Here is a 7,667-nt window from a genome sequence, read left to right as displayed (position 1 = left end):
TGGAAGATGCCTTAGAGGACTGGGATGGGGAGGGTGGGGGGGACTCGAGGGAGTGTGGGGGGGGAGTTGAGGGAGGGAGGGAATATGGGGACATGTGTATAAAAACAGATGATTGAACTTGGTGTACCCTCCAAAAAATAATAAATAAATTAAAAAAAAAAAAAAGGAAGAGACGCGTGTGCCTTTTTCATTTACATTGAGGGAGAGGCTTGAGCTGGTTGACACAAGGACCCCAAACAGTGGAAATGGAACTCTCTTTTGGGCAGACATGATCAAAGTGTCCTATGACAGGCAGGAAACATGCGTTCATTTCTCTTTTCTCATTGGGTTTCTCTAATTATTGCTCCTGGAAAGATCACACCAGTACCTCATCACTGGAAAAGTGTCTCATGCAACTGAAAGTAAAACAACACAGTGGGGAAAAAATCCTTCTGGTGGGAATTTGGAAGCTGTGATAAACATTGTCTGCATCTGTTTATCCTTGGGAAGCTTAGGAGCCTGGGCTGGACCACGGTGACTCTACACCAGCTGGTGTGACTTGAGACTTTTCATCACTTATTTCTGACCTTCTCCAGGGGGCTTGGCCAGAGCTATCCTGTCTCTCCTTCTTCATCATTCTGCTGTCTCTCCCCAAAGGTTGAAGGTCATCCCATTCACAATTAGATGTGGTTTCTGAAAAGAACATGGCTCACGTCTTCAGATGGAGTAGATTCAGCTGTTCCCACCTAACCCCACTGATGCCCCCTGGAAGTGTTGATCTAGAAGCAGGAGTGCTTGGTGTCTAGGACATCTGTATGGTGGGTGAATGCAGGGGGGACATGAGAGGCTGGGACTTGGAAAGAGATGAAAGTACAGAGCATCTGGGAAGGTCAGGATGTGAGCCGAGGAGGAAGATCCTGAACGGGATGACCTTGGAGGGACATTCTTCCAGACATGACCCTCGCATAAGGCTTAGCCACCAAAATATACCAGATAGTTGAAAGTCTAACATCACTGGGATGATGGATGCCAGGTGTTAGGTGTGTTCTAGCAACTGCAAATGTGCAATAGAGGCTTGTTTCAGAGAAAAAGTCACAGGAAGAGAGTGATTTTGAGAACCTTGAGGCAGAAACCAAATGTGAGGATGAGGCAACACAGGAGGAAATGCAAAAGACACAAATGTGATATTGAGATATTCTCCTGAGATGACGCTTGGACTCTGATTGGCCAGTGACCCCACACAGGAAAAGCAAGGGACCTTGAACCAGCTTGATAACACTCAGAGTTCCACTCTCCTCAGGAGCTGCTCGTGGCTCGGTGGTCCAAGGACAGAGCAGATTGCTCCAAGATCAGACCTCTAGAGAAGAACCTCAAAGAGCGGTTCCTGGACTAGACCAGCACCAAAGGTAAGAGTGAGTTGTCCGCCTCCTACCCCTTTACTGCATTTCCCCTGGGGCATTAAGCCTGTGCCTGGTCTGGAGCCCAGAGCATCTGTGGCTTCTCAGGTTCCTCTTGCCTACTGTTTCCACCACATCTTCGCTGACCAGCCATCGCTTTGTCGTTCATCCAGCCTCTGTCTCCCTGCCTGCTGGGCTTCAGTCTGATGTCTCCATGGGGAACATTGATGCCTAGGTCATGCATGCCCTTCTGGAAAATCTCCAGTGGTGTTCCCCGCCCCTCCATTTTAGCCACCTCATGTTTGCTCTCTTCTCTGCCCACTGTACCCCACCCCAGCATACTCATCCAATTACTTATGGAGTGCCTTATGCCATTTTTGCATTAGGACTACAAGGCATGGAGCAACAAATACCTTAAACCATGAAAGTCTGAGATGAAACAGCTACTGAAGCCAGCAGTCACAGGGCTCCTTGAAGAAATAGCCTAGGGCAAATGACCCATCACAGAAAAGATGGCCTTTGTGTCCTGACCATCTTTTAGCTATTGATGCAGCTGGCCAGCCCCAGGGAACAGGTTTCTTCTGAAGACAGTGCCCCCAGGATATTTTGGTAAGCAAAGAAAAAGTTATTCTTGATGACACCAATCTCCTAGTGATCTATCCTTTATGTCGTTAGAATATTTTTACTAGGGCATTATGGATCTACAATCTAAAACCATCTAAAATACTCTAAATCCTTCATGCTACTAATGTATTTCATTAGTTCAAACTTCCAAGAAACTGCTGCTGTACTGCTCATCCCCCTCTGCTTCTGTTACTTTTTTATTTTGGTTGTGCCACATAGCATGTGGGACCTTAGTTCCCTGACCAGGGATCGAACCCGGGCCCCCTGCATTGGAAGCACAGAGCCTTAACCACTGGACCACCAGGGAAGTACCCCCCTCACTTCTGAGTCCTGCTCTTAGCTCCCAGGCATCACTTTCTGCTGTTTTCTCCCTCTGTACCCTCTCCTTTTCTGCATGCTTCTGGTCGTCCTTCATCTACCCATCCATGTAGATGGTACATCTTCCCCAGCCCCACCTCTTTCCTCCCTATAATGTCATCCTCTTCAGTGGCTTCAGCTATCTCTTATATCATGATGTTGGCTAAATCCACACCTCCAGACCACAGCTCTCTTTCTAAAATCCCGACTCTCTGAATGTCTTCATGTGGGTGTTCCACAAACAAACCCAAATCAACACAAGTTAAAATGAATTACTTACTTTCTACTCACTTCTGTCCTCAAAGTCTGGTTTAAATTTTAAAGTTTTTTTTCTTGAAGTATTGTTGATTTACAATGTTGTGTTAGTTTCTGGTGTACAGCAAAGTGATTCAGTTATACATAAATATTCTTTTTCAGATTCTTTTCCATTATGGCTTATTATAGGATATTGAATATAGTTCCCTGGGCTATACAATAGGACCTTGTTGTTTATCTATTTTATATATAGTAGTTTGCATCTACTATATACAGTACGAAGACTGAGCTCGTTGCACAAAGGCACTCATTAATTAGTGGGAGGGGCAGGAATCCAACCCAAGCAGCCTGACCCCAGAGTCCCCCTGGGGCCCTCCAGTGATTCCGCATTTCATATCTACGGGACTGGGTTTTGCGAGGTGAGATAATGTGTAGCAATAAGACAGTGCAGTGGAGAGCACACGTTTGGGGGATGGTGTTATTAGTCAGCAGTTTGTCAGGCTGAAGAAAAACGAAGGTCTAAGATATGTTTGGGAACTGAGTGATCAATGGGATGCCACATGAATGGATAAGATCAGATTCAAGTGCATTGTTTAAATAGAACAGAACAGAATGTTGAGAAACATGACCTGGAAGACGTAGGCATCTGAAGGCTGAGAAAAGGAGAGGAGCTGAATTAGTCTGAGTAAAAATAAGAAGAAGCTGGAAACAAGGAAGGAGAAATGGGAGAAATGTGAAACCCTAAGGGCAGAAAGGACCTCTCAGAACTTGAGTCCCAACCATGGAATGGGCGACCTTACGTAAGAGTTTCCTATGGCTGCTGTAGCAAATCACCACAATGACCCTACAGTTATGGAGGTCCAGAATCCAAAATGCATCTCCCTGGGCTAAAACCAAAGTATGGACAAGGCTACATTCCTTCCCAGGGATTCAGGGGAGAAGCTGTTCCCTGGTCTTTTTTCAGCTTCTGGAGGTGCCTGCATCCTTGGCTGGTGGCCCCTTCCATGCCCTTCAAAGCCAACCATTGCAACACCCCTCCCCTGCTTCCTTCATCACATCTTCTCTGACTCTTCTCCTCTGTCTCCTTCTTACAAGGATCCTTGTGCTTACATGTGGGGCCCACCTGGATGACCCAGGATAATCTGCCCATTTTGAGGTGAGGTGGTTAGCAGCCTTGATCCATGTGCCACCTTCATCCCCTCTCTCCTACCTCAAGTCGTCACAGGGTCTGGAGATTAGGGCACGGGTGTCTTTGAGAGGAGCCATCCTTCTGTCCCACAGCCACTGAGACATGAGAAGCCACAGTCCTAGGAGCTCAAGGAGCACCTTTGGGTGGCTGACCCTCTTCTCTGAGTCATTAGCACCAGGATGGTATTGAAGCAGCTGGAGCAGACAAGATCCCCTAGGGACTCAGGCACTCGCCCTATAGACATCAGTGCCTCTAGGCTGCCACCTGGTCCTAAGTAAGGAGGTAGACCAGATGCCTCCACCCACCTTTACATCACCCAGGTCCACTCCCCTGTATCCCAAACTGCTCTTCAGGTACTAATCATACTAAGAGATCTACCCTTGAACTGGACATGCTCCCCCAAGCCTCTGGTCCTTCTTCAAGTGGTTTCTCTGCATTGGGTATCATCTTCCTTGGTAATGTCTACCATGGCTTCAAGGGTCAACTCCTCTCTGAGTACCAGACCTCCAACCATACCGGCTTGCAAATGGTTGTTCCCTTGGATTCCTTGGCGGCAGAGACCAGGTCTCGCCAACTTCCCCCGCCCTGTGTTCTGCTCAGAGCCTAAGCTGCAGGGGACATCCAACAAGTGAGTCTGTTGAGTGTAGAGATGCATGGGTGGCTGTACTGATGCCCAAGGGGCCCAGCTCATGAGGATGAAGCTGAGTTCCTATCTCAGCCTCTAGGGAGAGACAAGGACCACAGGAAGGACCTGCGCTCAGTTCATTTGTGGCTGGGCTGTGGGGTGGGGAATAGTGGGCAAGGGAAGAGAAAGACAGACAAGCCTAGGGAAGAAGGGGGCAAGGAGGGAAGGAGGGGAGGAGAGGAGAGAGAAAGAGATGGGGAGGAGAGTGCAAGAGCCCGCCTTACTTGCCTAAGGTTCTGTGAGGTTTGACTCCCCCTCTCCCCCCAGGAGGGACAGGAATCACGAATCAGAGGAATCCAGCAGAGTCCTGCTGAGCTCAGATCTCCTCACCATGGACCAGTACTGCAAGACACCCAATCATTCCAGCATTGAGTTTGAGGGGCTGGCTCCAAGATCAGAGAATACTGACCACGCGGTCTTCCGGTCCGTCACTGCGGTTGTGGCCCTTTGTGGATTGGTGGAATCATAATCCGGTTTGTCCATCTGTCCACCAGGAAGAGTGCCTTCGTCATCTACAGCCTCAATCTGGCCATTGCGGATTTCATGAACATTTGCTTCCAGACAGTATTCTCTGTCTGCCAAATCCTGAAGTTTTTCCCTCACTATTGCTTTCATCTGCATGACATCCTTATAGTCCTGAGGTTCTTCTTCTGCTTCACTGGCCTGGGCATCATGACTGCCATCAGCGTCCAGCGCTGTCTGTCTGCCCTCTTCCCTATTTGGTATCGGTGTCATTGCCCCTAGAACCTGTCAGCCATCCTAAGTGCCTTCCTCTGGATTCTGACCGTTTTGTTCAATATACTGAGAGGTCATGCCTGCGGTCAGTTACTCATTGTAAAGACAAATTTCTGTCCCGCACTAATGACCACCAGCACTGTGTGGATCCTCCTCCTGTTCTGAATCCTGGGCACATCCAGCCTGCTGTTGCTCCTCCGAATCCGGGCCAGCTTGCAGCAACATTGGCCCCCAAAGCTCTCCCTGGTCCTTCTGCTCTCGGTCCTGGGCTTCTTTCTCTTCGGTCTGCCCCTCAGCATCATCAGGTTCCTTAGAGCTGACATGAAAAATTACACTGTCAATGACGTCTGCATCCTCTTGTCGTGTGTCAACAGCATGGCTAACCCTGCCATTTACTTCTTCATTGGGGGCCTTGAGAGGCAGCGGCCGAGGGAGCCCCTCAAGGTGGTCCTCCAAAGAGCCCTGGGCGAAGAGACGGAGGATGGCGAGGACGGGAAGGTGCCCCCGACGGGCAAGGTGGAGAGGGTGGACCCCTGAAGGATGGGGTGTTCCCAGTGGATATGCATCCCTACCATCTCCTGGTGGTAACCACACTTTGCTGCCAGCGGGATGGAGCTCCCCAAGTCAGCACCCCCAAATAGTTTCCTTCCCAGCCCCCTTTTTATGTAAAAACTGAGAACAAATTGTCAGAAGCAGAATTTTTTTGTGTATGAAACCAAATGCACATTGGAGCCTTTTGAAACCTGTTAAATTATCCTTCAGAAAGTTAGTGATGTCACAGGCACCAACCTCAGAAAGTCAACTTCAACCTCTGATGTACTGTTAAAAATCTGCTCACTTTCAGTTTTGGATAACAAATGCTGCTAAGTTCCTTTTGGGTGTAGATTGGCCCTACATTGGTCCTTCTGGCATATTCTAGAATCTGAATACAGTGTTTTGGGTTTTTCTTCCCTGACTTTTTTTTTCTTCACATTTTAAAGCTTTTTTGGTATATAATTGCTTTACATTGTTGTGCCAGTTTTTGCCGTACAACAAAGTGAATCATCTGTATTTATACATATATCTCCATATCCCCTCCCTCCCGCGATCTTCCTTGACTTTTAATGGATCGACCTTGTTGCATGTATGAGGGTGAGTCAAAAATTATCTGCACTCCGGTTATATTAAAACTTCTGTCGGCCGCACTGCCTTCTCAGCTCTTTCCATTCAAGGCTTCTGTCTCCCCAGTCACTGCTGTGCAGGTGTGAATGTGTTACATCAGTTCATTTGTAACTGCGGTGCGAGCAGACATGGATGCCCCACTTGTGATCTGCATGAAAAAAGAGCAGCGTGCAGTGATTCAGTTTTTGTAGTCTGAGGGTGTGCACGTCCGCACACTTCTGCCCACACTGTCGACACTCTGCAAAAACGTCGTTTTTAGGTGTTAAAGCATCCTCCCTATAGTCCTGATCTTGCTCCATCGGACTTTCACCTGTTTGGTCCCCTGAAAGCAGCCCTACAAGGACAAAGATTCACTTCTGATGAAGACGTGAAGACAGTGGTTCATGTGTAGCTCACAGCTCAGCCTAAAACATTTTTTAATGAGAGAATACGAAAGCTTGTTGATAGATGGACAACATGTATTGAAAAGCAAGGAGATTATGTCAAAAAATGACATATTTGTCTTCTCTAAAAGTTATTAAAATAAATTCTACAGCCAGAGTGTGGATAATTGTTGACTCACCCTCGTACTGTCTCTCTCAAAACTCTCTCTCTGTCTTTAGAATTCCAGCAAAATAAAGCTTTGTTGACCAATGCTGTCTGGGGGACAGTGTCCAGTTGGGTGCGGGCTTGGCTGCATCAGTAACTTGTGCTGCGGTGACACTCAGGTCTCCATGTGGTCCCCCAGGCTGCTTTACTTGTTGAGTGAAATGTTTCAGCCAAAGCTTGTACAACCATCCAGCCAAGAGGGAGGTGCTGGTGGGTCTTGGTTCTCAGGAGTGACCCCAGGACGTTCCAAGTTAGCTCTGGGTTTGACGTGAGGCTTCACTGCCCTGTCCAGCATCTGGGAGGTGGGAGCTTGTTAGTGTTTGGGTCTCAGAAAAGAGCCAGGACCCCGCACCACGGGCTGGTGCTGTAGAACTTCTCATTAGCCAAGCTCTGGTGACTACCCTATAGCTGCGGGTACACATCCTATAACTGGGGGACACTGCCTGTAACTGGGGGGACACTACCCTATACCTGGAGTCCTGGTCCAGCAGCCAGGGTCCTGGGGCCCCTAGGTGCAGGCGGCCCCTGCAGGACAATGTTCAAGACCCTGACCCTGACCCTGACCCCACAACTGGCCGTCCTCAGCATCCATGCTCCCTCCATCTCCCTTCCCTGGGGCAGAGGCCCCCACCCCACTCCCAGCACACATGGTGAGGGGGCCGCAGCCTCAAGAGGGTGTGTGGGGCTGCAGGGGGTG

Source organism: Hippopotamus amphibius, chromosome 3, assembly GCF_030028045.1.
Source record: "Hippopotamus amphibius kiboko isolate mHipAmp2 chromosome 3, mHipAmp2.hap2, whole genome shotgun sequence".
NCBI classification, from domain to species: Eukaryota; Metazoa; Chordata; class Mammalia; order Artiodactyla; family Hippopotamidae; genus Hippopotamus; species Hippopotamus amphibius.
The sequence above is the reverse complement of the archived record's forward strand: the minus strand, read 5'-3'. Positions refer to the sequence as shown.